This window comes from Arvicola amphibius, chromosome 4, assembly GCF_903992535.2.
Source record: "Arvicola amphibius chromosome 4, mArvAmp1.2, whole genome shotgun sequence".
Lineage (NCBI taxonomy): Eukaryota > Metazoa > Chordata > Mammalia > Rodentia > Cricetidae > Arvicola > Arvicola amphibius.
In genome coordinates this window covers 147,217,133-147,231,935 of record NC_052050.1, presented here as the reverse complement: position 1 = coordinate 147,231,935, position 14,803 = coordinate 147,217,133, and the positions used below count along the sequence as shown (strand labels likewise).

Here is a 14,803-nt window from a genome sequence, read left to right as displayed (position 1 = left end):
CCGAAGCGGTATTGGAACATTCGCATCAATTAGCGGCGACCTGGTGCCGGAAGTCGTTTTGCTGGTGCTTTCACACATTTCCTTCTTTCTTGACATTGCCCAGATTTATTCTCCTCTCCTCCCTTTTAGGAACAGAATCTGGCATAAATAAATGATCACTGAGAAAATGGGACAAGCAGAAGGGTGAATGGAAACTCCTTTGGCGTTGCACGCAGGGCAGGGGGATTTCACGCAGCACGTGGTTGCCCACAGGAAGGCGGTGGTTCCGAAGGCTGCCGTTTCATTTGTCTTGTGATGAAGGAACCCGTATTCCCTTCCTTAATTACTCACTTCAAATGCAACAGGAAGCCCCACACCACAGCCTTTCAGACCGCTAATACGCTGAAACTTATCAGAGTGGGCTGGGCTGTCAGTGCTGCCCGCAAAATGGAATTCGGTGTGCTCCACACCCAGGCGAGTTTAAATTGGATGGGGCTAATATTTGATACTATGCAACGGTGAGATCTGCATAGCTAATATGCATTCTCCGGCTCCCAGAATTAAGGCGTTGATCTATGGGGCACAGAGGGATCATCCTTTTCTTAAAGAGACTATTTTGTGGTCAATGGATTTAAAAGTCACTGACATAAACGACTGTTTGCAGTCCATGCTCTCGCTGGTTCTTTCTCTCTGGCTCCCCTGCTCTCTTGTGTGTGTGTGAGAGAGAGAGGGGGGAGTGTTTGTGTGTGAGTGTTTGTGTGTGTGCGTGAGTATGTGTATGTTTGTGTGTATTTGTGTGAGTGTGTATGTTTGTGTGTGTGAGTATGTGTGTTTGTGTGTGGTATTTTAGGTAAGGCTTTTTAGAAAGTCACTTGCAATGCTTTGTCTTTCCTTTGGGGACAATTGAACTTTCGATGGGTGCTCAAGAGAATTCTGGTTTAAAAAATTATTATTATTATTATTATTATTATTATTATTATTATTATTATTTGGTAAAGTATTTCACATAGCCCAAGCCGGTTTCAAGTTTGTGCCACCACATCCACCTCTTCCCTTCCCTTCTCTCTTTCCATCCCTCCCTCCCTTTTCTTCTCTTCTCCTTCCTTCCTTTCTTTCTTTCTTTCTTTCTTTCTTTCTTTCTTTCTTTCTTTCTTTCTCTCTCTCTCTCTCTCTCTCTTTCGGATCTCACGCAGCCTAGCCTGAACTTGGACTAGCTGTAGAGCCAAGGACGACATGACCTTGACCTCCTTGAGTGAGTACACACCTATTTTATCTCTTAAATTACATTTGTGTGTGTGTGTGTGTGTGTGTGTGTACAAGACAAGGCACACTTGTAGAGGTCAGAGGACAATTTGTAAGAGTTGGTTCTTTCCTTTTATCTGGGTCCCAGAAATCAAACTCAGATCATCAAACATGGAAAACAGAGATTTTACTCACCGAGTCACGTGGCTGGGCCATGATCTTAAACTTCTGATCTTCCTGCCTCTGTCTCTGGAATTATGGGCTACAGGTATGAGCTGCAACCCAGTTTTTCATGTGGTGCTGGGGATCAAGTCTAGGGTTTTGTGTATAGTAAGCCATCATTGTACTGACTGAGGTGTCCTATCTCCATCACTCATGAAAATGATCATAATTTCACCTCTCTCTCTCTCTCTCTCTCTCTCTCTCTCACACACACACACACACACAGAGATACACACACAGACACAGACACACACAGACAGACACACAGATACACACTCACAGACACACAGATACACACACAGACAGACACAGATACACAGATACACACACAGACACAGACAGACACACACAGAGACACACAAAGACATACACAGACACACAGATACACACACAGACAGACACAGATACACAGATACACACACAGACACAGACAGACACACACAGAGACACACAGACACACACAGACACACAGACACACACAGACACAGACAGACACAGATACACACACAGACACACAGATACACACACACAGACACACACAGAGACACACACAGACACACAGACACAGGCAGACAGGCAGACACACACAGAGACAGTGGAGGAAGGGGTAGAATGGAGGTATAAGCTCCTCCCAGAATCCACAGTGCTTACATCATGGAGGTGCTGTTTGTGGTTTTACACCGTAACCAAACGCCATATTTTCTGGGCCAGCATCAGTTTTAGAGGCATAGGGGAGTTCCATTGCATCCTTGTTCTTCGTACAAATCGCACTGAAAGAGAAGTAATCGTCTTGCTGCTCCCTTTGTCCTACATTTTGATTCCTAATACACAGTGTCTCTCCTGCTAGCCATGCCCAGTTTGGGAAAGTGACTATGGAAATGACTGACATTTTGGAGATGATGACATGCAAGAAAAGCACACATCCCACATCCTTTCACTTGCTCAAGTACTTGAAGGAGAGGAAAGATACTTGAAGCATGATTGAAAGATGGAGAAAATTATGAGGATGGGAGGAGGGCCTCCCTCCAGCTGAGAAGCAGGGATCCCAGTACAATCAGATGTGTGAAGTGGCAGACTAGCACTCCTTTGATATGTGGATGTTTCATGTCAAAAGAGCAATGAATCAGGACCGATGCCTAAATGTATATGATCTTGATATATGACCTCGTTCCTTTTCCAAGACATTAGTTGGAAGTCTCAAGCCAGATTGTCAACATGGTTTATCGCAAAGACATCCTACCATCTTGCATTCCTGTGACCTAGGCTTCTACCTTATCAAATGTTGTCCACTTAGGGACCCCTGAGGAACCTCTGGGTGATCTCATTTATGTTCTTTCCTAGTTGGCTTCAGCTGTCAGCCTGATGTGTTGCATGTCTGAGGGAGCTTCAGCTGGGGGATTGCCTCAATCAGATTGACCTGTGGGCACAGATATGAGGCATTTTCTGACTATTGATTGATGTAGGAAGGCCCAGTTGTTCTGTTTGTGTGTGTGTTGGGAGGGTACCACCCCTGCACAGATGGTTCTGTTGTTGTTGTTGTTTTAAACTCAGGTTGAGCATGATCCAGAAAAAGTGAGCCAATAAGCAGTTTACCCCATGGCCTCACCCTCAGTTCCTGCCTTAGCTCCTGTCCTGATTTTCCTTGATGGACTGTAACCTGTAAGGTGAAATAAACCTTTTCCTCTACAGGTTGCCTTTGGTCACGATGTCTGTTTATTAAAACAGTATTACATAAACAAGGACAGAAATCGGGATCAGAAGCAGGGGGTTGTTTTGGCTGACCTGACCTTGTTGTTCTGGGGGAGGATTGCTCAAGGGTTCAGAACTTTGGGCTGGAAAAGCCTCTGAGAGCTCAGAACTTAGTGGACTGTTGCGTGGGAGCCTGGACGATAGGAATGTTGAGAGAAATACAAATATAACGGAGCTCTGGCTTGTGCTACTGCAGAGAGAAGCTAAGACTATCCTATCTAGGCAGCCAAGGCTACGTCTCAAGCCGGCAGCCAAGCTTTAGTGTAACAGAGTCTCTTAGTGTAACAGTAGTGTTGTTATTGGTGGTATGAATGCTGCAAGACTGATGATGTCATAGAGATAAACTAAGACTTGGTATTAAGAGAGGTCAGCAGAGGCCATGGGTGAAGGTGCAAGCTTGGGGGAAGTGGAGACCCAAGGGTTGAATGGATCGTGGTGAGAGGCTGAAGCTTGGCACCAAGTGGCAGGGCTGGGGTCTCATCAGAAAAGCCTGGAATCAACTGGGGGAAAGGGAAATTTCATCAGCAGTGGAGTGTCCAGGATATCGGAGATGCCAGGACCGTGGGACACCCACCATAGGTAGTGGCTGGAGTGGAGCGGAGCTAATCTGAGCCCACAAGACCAGCGGTGGAGGCTGTAAGTTGCAAAGACGTGGAATTACCTCAGCCCTTTGGAGCCCAGAAGATCTTAGCTGAGTGCAAGATGTTGGATACTGAGCTTCAAAAAACTGTTTAATTTGGGGTTTTCTTTGATATGATTGTAATTGTGTCATGATTCTTCCCTCTGGGAATAAGAAAGTATGTAACTTGTCTTTTGGTTTTTGTTTTATTTTGTTTTGATCTTATAGGACCCCACAGCATAGAGACTTTGAAGTTTTAAAGTGATAATATTTTAAAGACCTTGGAATGTTTAAAGCTGATTTCGGGGGACAAAGAAATGAAAGGTTATGGCTTAAAATGACATGTTTGTATCAAGTTGACAATGTGTAGATTGCCCTTGTTAGCCTTAGCTGTAAGACAAGGGAATTGCCTAGTCGGTGGTCTTTTGGCAAGTCTATGGACATTTTTCTTGTTAATCGACATTGCAGGGCCCAGGCCACTGTGTGCTGTACCATCTCTGGGAAGGTAGTCTTTCATTGCATAAGAAGCAGGCGGATCAAGAGTCAGAGAGAGCGACCCAATAAGCAGTATGCCTATGGTCTCAGCTTCACATCCTACTCTGTCTTGATGTGTTGATTAGTTGTGGACTAACCCCTGCAATTTGAAATATTCTTCCCCAAGAATATTGAAATTCTTGAAATTCTTCCCCAAGTTGTTTTTGACTTTGGTGTTTATCACGGCAGCAAAGCAAACAAAACAAGTTCCTTAGCAACTCTTTGAAGATAAAAGTTTTAAAACGCACCAAAATCTTAGGGAATTCCCCCACCCAATTTTTTTTTTCAGCTACACCTTCCTTTATTCCTAAACACCTTCTTTTCTTCACCCTCTGGCTGAAGTCTAGACAGACATATCTTTTAATGAACCACAGCTCTGTTTTATGGTATCCTGTTCTGAAATTCTCTTCTGAGTTGCAGCCAAGGGTCTGGTTTTAAGTGGGTCGAGGTCCTTCGAAGAGAAGGGTCCTCCTGAGGCTTTTGTATGTGACAGTGTCAAACTGTAATTTCTGTCTCTGTTGCCAGTGACAGCACTGAATGAAGAGCTAAAGGGACTGGGGGCCTGACATCATCTCAGAAGCTGTGGAAGTCCACAGCCTTCATTCTGACTTTCAGCTCTAGGCCTGTGGAGTTGGCTCTCCCGCCTCAGCCTCCCAAGGAGGAGCTAGAACAGCAGAAGGATGGCTCTGTGAGGTTCAGAGCTGAACACCTAGGTGCTGAAGTGTGTGCCGTCTATGAGTTATACGGATACACAAAATGATGTTACTGGAGGCCAAGGTCTGGGCTGGATGTGTCCAGTTTCTTAGCCTCTTGTCTAAAGAATTGAAAGTGAAACGCCATGCTGATTTGCAAAAGAAGCAAGATAATTCTAACCTAGAGAAAGCAATGATACAGAATAAAGATGGATGCACTGCAAAGATTGGCAGTAGACCATAGGAGTGAAAGTTCTCATGAGCTTTAAGCTGCAGCCAGAGGTCTCTTTCTATAGGGTCAGAGGAAAGAGGGGCTGGTGACTAAGGGACGTACCTGAAGTGGCTCTCTACTTAGAGGTTGTACAATCACTTTATCTGTTGTGCACGTCCCTTCCCAGAATGCATTTAATTTTATTATTTTTATTTTTTAGGGTTTTTGAGGCAGGGTTTTGTCTGTGTAGCCCTGGCTGTCCTGGAACTTGTTCTATAGACCAGGCTGCCAGAATGGCCTCAAGTTCAGAAATGCGCTTGCCCATGCCTTCTGAGCACTGGGATTAAAGACCTATGCCTCCACAGCCTGGCTAATGCATATGCAGAGACATAATGATGGTAAATGGGGGAATTCTCCCAAAAGGAGGACACAGTTTTGCCTTACTTCACATCTGCCTAAACTAGTTCAGGCTGGATCAGCCCTTCTATATATGTCAGGAATACAGTTGAATAGAAACTGTCCATATTTGATCTTTCCAGGAGTCCGAGAACTCATTCTATTGTTATGTAAAAATACATGTAGTCTGATGCAGTCGGAGGGGTCAGGGGGTTCTGAGGCTGTTAGGTGCATTGTTTAGAGAGGAGCATGCAAGCAAAAAGTGTGCAGGGGAAGAAACTTCACTGCCAAGTGGGTCATTACAGGAAGGGAGTGTAATAAATTATCTCCTATTCTTGCCCATCTCAATAGTATCTCCATCCTTCCAGCGTACAGAATGCATTTAGGGAGCCAGGCAAGTATGTGTGTTACCCCACCAGGTGGAGAGACAACAGGATGGCAGCTGTTCAGAGCCCAGGACAGGTGGGGACAGGGGTGGGGCTGGGTTTGTCTTTCCAAAGAGGTGGAATTCCAGTAGAGGAGCCTGAAGGACTGGCTCTAATGAACCTGGAACTTGATTCCCCCCCTCCCTTTGAGTTAATGAAATCACAGCACCCAGAAGGTTAACCCAGAGCCTTCACGGGGCAGGCAAGTATACGCTCTGCCAGTGAGTCGCTCTCTGCCTTGGAAATAGATTTGCTGGGCACTTTATCTTTCAAAGATCCTTCTTAATCATTTCTCTTAGCAGATTCTAAATCATGTCCTTTTTACACGGTGATCACATGTGAAACTGGACCAAAGTCAGACCCTTCGTTATGTGGTCTGAGTGAGGAACTGAATTACTCACCAGATGGAGGTTGAGGCTTCGCTCTTTCTTCCCCCTTGCTTGCTTTGACTTAAGATTTTTGAGACTGTACAATTAATGGAAGGAAGGCAGGTTAGAATAATGGAAAAAACAAAGATCAAACAAGCAGGCTCCTGGCAGGTACTTAGGTCTAGATCGCCTGCTCATTTGGGCCTCCCGTGATGAAAGAAAATCCCAGACTTTTGTGAACTTTAAGAACAACTCTCTCCAGATTCCAGATAGAGTAAAAGGGAAATGGGAAATGGTGACCTGGGGTTGGGGGCAGTTAATGGACCATTAGGGGAAAAACTAGGTGCGTAAACTACTAGTTAAAGCATATACCATGACGCCCTGAACAATCGGAAATGACCTTCAGATGACCTCCAAGGTGTAAAAGCATCATTCTGTTTCTTCAGTCCTCAACCTTGTTCTGCTTTCCGGAGCAGTTTGATACAACAGAAGCCCCCTTATGATTCCCACAGCCTCAGGATTATTTGCCAGCAAGAGGAGACATAAGGAAATAAGCCAGATAATTGTTGCAATGGGCTTTGTTCTGTGGAAGTTAAAATGCTGGGGTAAGAATCTCTCTCTCTCTCTCTCTCTCTCTCTCTCTCTCTCTCTCTCTCTCTCTCTCTCTCTCTCTCTCTCTCTCTCTCTCTCTCTCTCTCTCTCTCTCTCTCCTACCCTCCTACCCCTTCTCTTCCTTTTTCGACCACCCCCATCTTTTTTGGCTCTCCTCCCCTCCCTCCCTTCTCTGGACTCCCAGTCCACCCCTTCCCGCCCCCGCCACCTGGCGGGAGGAGAACCTTACAGGTTGTCAATGAAACATGGAATTATTTCCTTTGATGGCTTAGATAATAGTAGGAGCCGAAGCAATGAGTGAGGTCGGCCGAGACCAATGCAGTCCTGCCCGGGACTGGAGAGCCAATCACAAGAGTAGGAGGCGGGGCGTCGGCGCCAGCCGATAATTGCTAAGTGCATCGCTAGCACAGTTGGTCCGAGCTGCTGAAAGGTCTGGTCGCAGAGGCAGGAACGCAGCATCCTCAGCGTGCTCCAACCCGGTTGCGTCCTCCTGCGCTCGGCCGGGCAGCGAGCCTCCGGACGAGAGCGAGCCCCTCAGCTTCTCGGAGAAGGTACCTTTATCTGTGTCCCGGGAGAGGGGGCTGCTTCCGCTGTGTTTTCGTACAGGCTTGCAGTTAGCACAGGTGGAGGGATTGCAGACAGAAGAGAAAAGTTTAAAGGGAGGAAAGGTGACAAAGGTGGAGACCCACTGTTTTTTTGGTTGGGAGGAAAACAAGCCTACAATTTGGAGAAACTTCTGCGCCGTCAAGAGCTGGGTTTGTTTACTATTAATTAGCAGCGCCCAGGACCATCAAATGGGTCTGATTTGGGGGCTAGATGACCTGCGGGGTTAGGGTGTAGATTCACGTTTGCTGGGTGACCAAGACTGGACTCCAGATCGGCGGCTTCCTGGACTAGAATGATGCTGTGCTGTGACCATATCCATGAACTAGTTCCAGAAGCAAGCCTGGTTTGATTGGATTTTCTGCCATCGGGTCTGCCCTGCCCGCTGTACCTTGACCTGCCTTGCCCAAAGCACTGTGTCCCTTCAACTCCAGACGTTCGTCAAACTTTTCCCATCTTCTCCTGGGCTGCTTCTGCCCACTCTTTCTCCATTCGTCTTCATTGGGTGAAAAGAGATATTTCACAGGGTGTAGGAGCCTGTCCCGTTTGACCCCATGAATATCCATCTGCGCATCACCCAACTTGGTGAGAAATAAACCCTGCCATTGACAAAGAAATGACTTCATTGGTTAGCTCTTAAACACTCTGGAAGACTTTCTTGATTTCTTGATTTGGTATACATACCCTGAAAAACAGTGGGGACGGGGCTGAATTTTATCTCAGGGTGCTTTACATTCCAATCAGAGAAAGGAATTCTGAGGTCCCACAGCTCGGGAAGCAAGGCAGCAGAGAGAGGGAAGCTGCTGGGGGCTAGTTTTATCTAGATGCGCAGGTGACTTGTGGCAGGAAGATGGTGCTGGAGTCCCTGCTCACACTGCTTCTGGTAACTGCTCTTCAAGTAGAAATGCTCACCAGATCTTGACTGTCCCACACTGTGGGGCTACAAGGGCCTCACTTTCACTGAGACCCACTTTTGATAGTTGATAAAAGTGCCTTTCAGTCGACTTTTGCCACAGGGAATTGCTAGGTCAGTGGACCCTGAGGAGGAGGTGGTGTCCCCTGTGCTGGTGAAGGTGATACACTCCGCCTGGGACTCCCTGCTTTCCCATGCAGCTGTTTCCTGGTGCCCATCGCTACGAGGCACCCAGTGGTGTGTCATACCTGTGACATCCTCTGATGCTTCCAGTCCCCAGGTGATATGACAAGTCCCTGGGATTCCGGGGATGCGGGTCCAGGTGAATTCCTTCCCTATGATTTCTGTCCCAGACTTGAAGCCAGGAAAGAGAACTGACAGGAGAGACCTGGGAGGGGTTCTCAACACTGCCATGTCCCTGCAATACCTTTCCCACAGCCTCAGAGGTGTGACAGCCTTGATTCTTCTGCCCCAGGCCTCGTTTCCACTTCCAACCCTTCTGTTCCTCACTACCACACAACAGGTTCTCCTTCACTTCCTTTTGGCAACCATTCTGGGTGGGAATTGTTATTCTGGAAGTTCTAGTCCCAGTGGTTGAAGAAATAGCTGTCTAGCCTTGTGCAGATGCAGCTGGTCAGGATGGCCGACCTCTTTTGTGCACGTGTTGGCTGGAAGTAGCAAAACAAATCCCAGGCTCCGCATAGTACGACTCCTGCTATCCAAAGTCCCTGAGTGGAGCTGAACTTTTCTAGGTGGTTGGAGGCAGTTCTAAAGCATTTTTTTCCCTCTGTGACATAAGGCATATGACCCCAAAGGGGTCATGGGGACAGTACTCAGCACCGAGAAAGCGACCTGAATGCAGACACCCTGTTTTGTTTTGTTCTGTTTTTATAATAAACATAGGAATAAATTGAAGAAAGCTTTTGAGTTTGAGAGGTATCCAAGGCCAGAAACCAGGAGCAGAACTTAGGGTCTCCCTTCAATTTATGCCAATCTGTGATCTGTTGATGTCTATCATGATAGGGAACATTAAAGGAAGGCGTTTTAAAACAGCTCCTTGTGGTGACTCATCCACAGAGGGAAAGGCTGGGTGGGGGAGGGAGCCGAGGGAGCTTTGGGAAGTACAAGTGGGACACGCAGGAGCACTGGCTTTCTCTCCCTCTCCTCCCCCTCATTCTTCTTCCCTGTATTTCCTCATTTGGAACCGAGATCATTAAAATAACAACTTAAGCTAAAAAAAAAAAAAAATGAGTATAGGAGCTGTAGAGTAATTGACAAGACTCAAACCTCCCTCATTGTAGCTTTACCTTGGGCAGTGTGGTCACAAACCCCCGGACCCTGAACCTCTGCGGTGGAGACCGTAATCATGGCATTTGGCTGATTAACTCCTGTGAGGCTGGGTGCTTGCTCGCGCGTGTTAAGGGACTGATGGATGCTCAGGAGATTAAATTTGTTGGCTGTCATTTCATCTTATCGAATTGAGCATGGAAGCTTCAGCTGGGAAGCTGGGTGGGTACCCTGCATCGATGAAGGGTTTTTCTTTTTGCCCAGTTGGCCAGCCAGGGCTTCTGTCCTGAGCTACTGTGATGTGGTAAGGCTCCATCCTTCTGCTGTTCCAAGGCCAGTGTGATTGATCGCCCTGTCAGATAAGAGACTTCGTACCCCTCTGGACCTCAGTGCCCACCATGCTCCTTGCCATCCCTCTCCATCCTAAACCTGTCAATAAGTAATCTCTTTGCCAACCTGCTTCGATCTCATCATCTCATGCCGATTTTGCTGCTAAAGAAAATCATGCCCAGAAATAGGATTGAAAAGATTAAAATTTCTATCAGAGGGGTGTCCTTTTGTTTTCTCTTTTAAAATTTAATTTTGTGGTTTTGGGGAAATCAAATCAGCACGTTTATTGGGTTAGGCGTTTTGGTAAACGCTGTCATGATGTCTTCTTTCTCTTGGCGGATGTCTGAATTTCCCAGCTCTCCTCAGGGAGGGTGTGTCTGCAGGTTTGAGGCAGTCTGGAACATCCTTGAAAGTTGACAAGATTAAGCCGCAGTGTGCCACTGTTTGTTCGAAATGGCAAAAGGCTGTTTGGAAATCCAAGATCAGTGTTCTCCATGCTCGAGTGTCCTCCAGTGTTCAAAGTTAGAATTATGAGTTACTAGTTCATCTGACACACTTTTCTGTGTATCCACACTTCATCCTTCATCTCAGTTGGGGACTTAGTTCACCTGACGCAGGAACCTTACTGATTTGATAGGTAGGTGTCTGTCTTTTACCTTCCTCTGTTCTGGTTCTTCCCACCATCTCAGGACACCCTTGGTGAGATTTCCAGTTCACTACCTTTCAGGAGTGACCAGAGATGCTGGGAATGCTGAGTTAGCCATCAATCGGGGAGTGCCGGGTGGAATGGATGAGGTAATCCTTTAAGCAAGTTCAGTTCTAACTCAGACCTCTGTAGTGTTCGTGGGTGGTGGGCTGCTGGTTTTGTGAGGCTCGGGGCAAAGGTGATTCCTACCAGGCATAGGAATCCTGCTGCTTTTCTGCCCTGGGGACCACTCCTCCATCTACCCCCTTCCACAGCTTCCAGACGGTTCAGCTGGGGCCTGACCTTGGGAACATTAGTGGACAGTGTAGTTTACCTGCCATTCTCTCCGTTTCTTTGTTCTCTTTTCTCTGTAAGCTACCAGCAATTAGAAAAGATCAAATTTACTTCCTTACACTAAGTTAACAGTGTAACTTACAGGGGCGTTGAAGTCTGTCTTCTGTCTTTGTAGACCACATCACACTACCTCCGGACCACATTCACATCGAGTAGTTACATATTAACAACAACAGCAAAACCCCCAAAAGATGTTTGTAGAAGAAGTTCAGCATCTGCTGGCAGGACAGGAGAGACAGAACTGGAAAGATGCAAACTGAGAGATTGTGGCCTTTTGCTTGTCAGCCGAGACACTGCCGTGACTACGCAGGGAGTTGTCATAGTTGGGGTTTTAGCTGCGGTTAGTGAGTGTGGCATGTGACTATAATTCCAGCACTTGGAAGGTGGAGAGATCTGGGGTTTAAGACAAGCTTAGGCCATGTAAGGAGCTCCTACCCCTGCCCCCCACCACTATCAGAAACAAACAAACAAACAAACAAAAAAGGAATATTGGGTCTGGCACTTGAGCCCTGGGATGTGATCTTGGACATTGCACTCATCGGCTCCTTTGGCTCTTAGTTTCCTCCTGTGTAAAGAGATTGGACTGTGTTCTTTTGGGTCCCTTTCTGCAGTGACCTTCTCTTTTGATTTTGCCGGGGAGTCCACCTCCTGCTGTGGAGGCCACAGCTCTGCAGCCTCCCATGCTGCCATGGTGACTGGTCATACTTTCTGAGCTAGAATCTACGAAGATAGGTCAGGAGGCACAGTGGATGGTATGTCAGAAGAAGGGAAACAAACCAGGCTGAGGGGTGATGTCATAACTGATTCTGGTTTAGGAGGGGATGTTATATGGAGGATGGCGACCAGCTGTTCTCCATCTCCAGTAAGGACTGAACGAGAGAAAATAGACAGAAATTGCAGCAGATGGACTTAGATTAGGTATGAGGAAGCATTTTCCATCAGCAAGAATTTTTAAAAAAGGGAAGGTTGTGAGCCTCCAAGATACTCTTTAAGAAAAGGATAAGCAGAAGGTGTGAGCCAGAGTTGGAGCTGGAGGACCGCGAGCCAGGGAAGAACAGGGTTCCTTGAGCCTTGGGTTCCATCTCTCTCCTGGAGAAGCCCTACGATGATTTCTCCCAAACTGCGCCCTTGGCTTTGGGGTTGAAAGTTGAAGTGCTTGGGGTGCATGAAGAATGCAGGGGACCCTCTGCCCTGAGCTGGGCTGCCACCTGGACGGGGACATTCTGCCCATCGCCCAGGGATCCTCTGTCTGCTCGAAGCATTTCTTGCAGACCTGGCAAATGATCTCATAGAGGTGAAAGCATTTGGTGGCATCACCTAGGGAATCCGTGACAGAACTGAGACCAGAATTAAGCACTCCTCTTCTTCTTCAGAATTGGGGTTATCTTCTTTGTAGCTCATTTCCTTTTTATTCCCAAATGGAACAGATTCATTTGACTCCTCCTATCTCTTTACCTGGATGGCAGAGATTGACATCAGCAGCTGAACACTGTTCATTGATAGTTCACTGATACCCCTTCTGGCCCTGTGCTGTCTCCAGCGCCCATTGCCCACATGCACCTGACTACACTTTCTGTAATTTACACAGTCTACTGTTCCATCTCCGGTCATGGCTTGGGAGGAGGCTGCTCTGTAATCCCTGGGGACTCTGCAGTGTTGCTGCTGGGCCACACGGCAGCATTTCTGTCACAACCCTGAACAAAAAGAAGGGACTAGATAGAGAAGGGAGCATCAAGAAGAGTGACATGAGAGATACTGAACTTGAATCTTAAAGTGGTTCGAGATTATAGCTATCCATTCAACTTCTTCATGGAAATAATGGAACAAAAAAGTCCCATGACAGGGGTTATACCATGAATAAAATACTTCACTGTTACCTTCAGAACAAACAGAACATGTGTGGAACATTAATAGAAGGCAGAGAGCTGGCCCACAGGAGCTTTCTCAGGGCCCAAAGTCAAGCTGTCTGTGGGGTGAGGGGAAGAGCCTCATCCTTCCCACAATTAAGCAGCAGCTGGGGGAGATCTTCACTTCCTGATCTCTGAGTGTGCCAGAGCTGAGCATCCTGTAAGAAGTCTTTAGATTCTGGCTGCAGGGCAGGATATCTGCCCAGGGAATGGCTGTAGAGATGTAAAGATAGAGATGTAAAGGAGCCTAAGGAAGAAAGGCCTTGCAGGCATCGTACTGTGCTGGTCAGACGACAGACCGGTTCCCCAGCGTGCAAGCTGGGCTGGTCAGACAGGTTCCCTGGGGTGTAAACTGGACCACAAGGGAGCTCTGGAAGACCCAGAGGAAGTAATTGGAGGAATTGGAGTCTATTTGCAGAGGGAGAGTGGAGTAACCACATCTGAGGGAGAACTTTGAGAAATCCATTAGATATATCTGCAAGCCCCCAGAGTGGTTCATCGTGTCTTTTGTCCTTCAGAGTGACCTTCACCCGCCTTCACAGTTCCCTCCTCCGTTTTGATGCTGTGGACTGTACTTGAAATAGGTGTGTTAAGTGGAGTAGATCTTTGTCTTGGGTGTGAGGTTCAGCATGGCTTATTGGTCTGGGGCAGGTCTATGGAGGGAATGAATGATTGAGACTCGGTCAAAAGTAATTTGCTATCAGCTTCATGAGAGAGGGATGGACAGAGGTGAGCCATGTGTGCACAGCTCAAAAGCAAGGAAGGGATAACAGCACAACATGCCTGAAATACCTGGGTGCTGTTGTATCTGAATATATAAGGTGTGTCTTTTGGGGGAGTATAGGAAGTAGGGTTTTGGGTGCTTGCCAGGTAGGAAGGGTCCAGTTGGCCCGGTGAGGAGGTAGAAGGGTTTCAGGCAAGAAATGACACAGTCTCATTTGGACCTAGGAATAATAGCCTTGGTAGCTGCCAAGCAGAGAAGGTGAGATTTGGGGCGGGGCTTAAGAGGGGACCAGCCAGCCTGGTGGCAACAGGGAGGTCGGTAAGGTGGCTCACTGAAGGCACTTCCAGCTCAGGTCTGGAAAACTCCCAGGGCCAAGGTGACTTCTGCAGGCGTCTTCATTGCCTTTCAACTGAATTCCAGGGAGGATGCAAGTTATTAGAGAAGGGCATTTTGCCTGCATGGAACTGAACTCCTTGGGAAAGCAGCTCACTATGCAAGGCCCGTGGACTGGCTGAGGCCCGCAGGAGACTTTGTACGGCTAGAGAAATTGTGTTAGATCCCTCGAACCCACACAGAGAAGGAGAGCACCAGCTCCGCAAAGTTACCTGCTGCTGCCACTGCGAGTCACGCGCCATCCGGAAAAGGAAAGGCACATCCCGACGAGGACCAGCTGACGTGGAATAAAGAAGAGAGACGAGGCCAGCCATTGCTACTGAAATAGAATAAGAGGAAATGGGATAAAGGTCCAGAGAGACAGCGCAGCAGCTAAGAGCATTGGCTGCTCTTCCAGAGAGAGGATTGGGGTATAAATTCCAGCACCCACGTGGTGGCTCACTATCTGTAACTCCGGTTTTAGGGGATCCAATGCCCTCTACTGGCCCTAGTGGGCACTGCACAGACATATACACAGGCACCCCCCCCCCCACACACACACATACAAAATAAATACAA

General features: G+C 47.3%; 1 protein-coding gene across 1 annotated transcript in view; it reads left to right on the top strand.

Moving 5' to 3' along the window:
• Positions 1 to 7,479: 7,479 nt before the first annotated feature.
• Zmat4 (zinc finger matrin-type 4) overlaps positions 7,480 to 14,803 on the top strand; it is a 344,754-nt gene continuing 337,430 nt past the window's right edge. The window contains exon 1 of the mRNA XM_038328487.1: positions 7,480 to 7,600. The gene's annotated coding sequence lies outside the window, so the exon portion shown is untranslated. The remainder of the gene's footprint in view (positions 7,601 to 14,803) is intronic.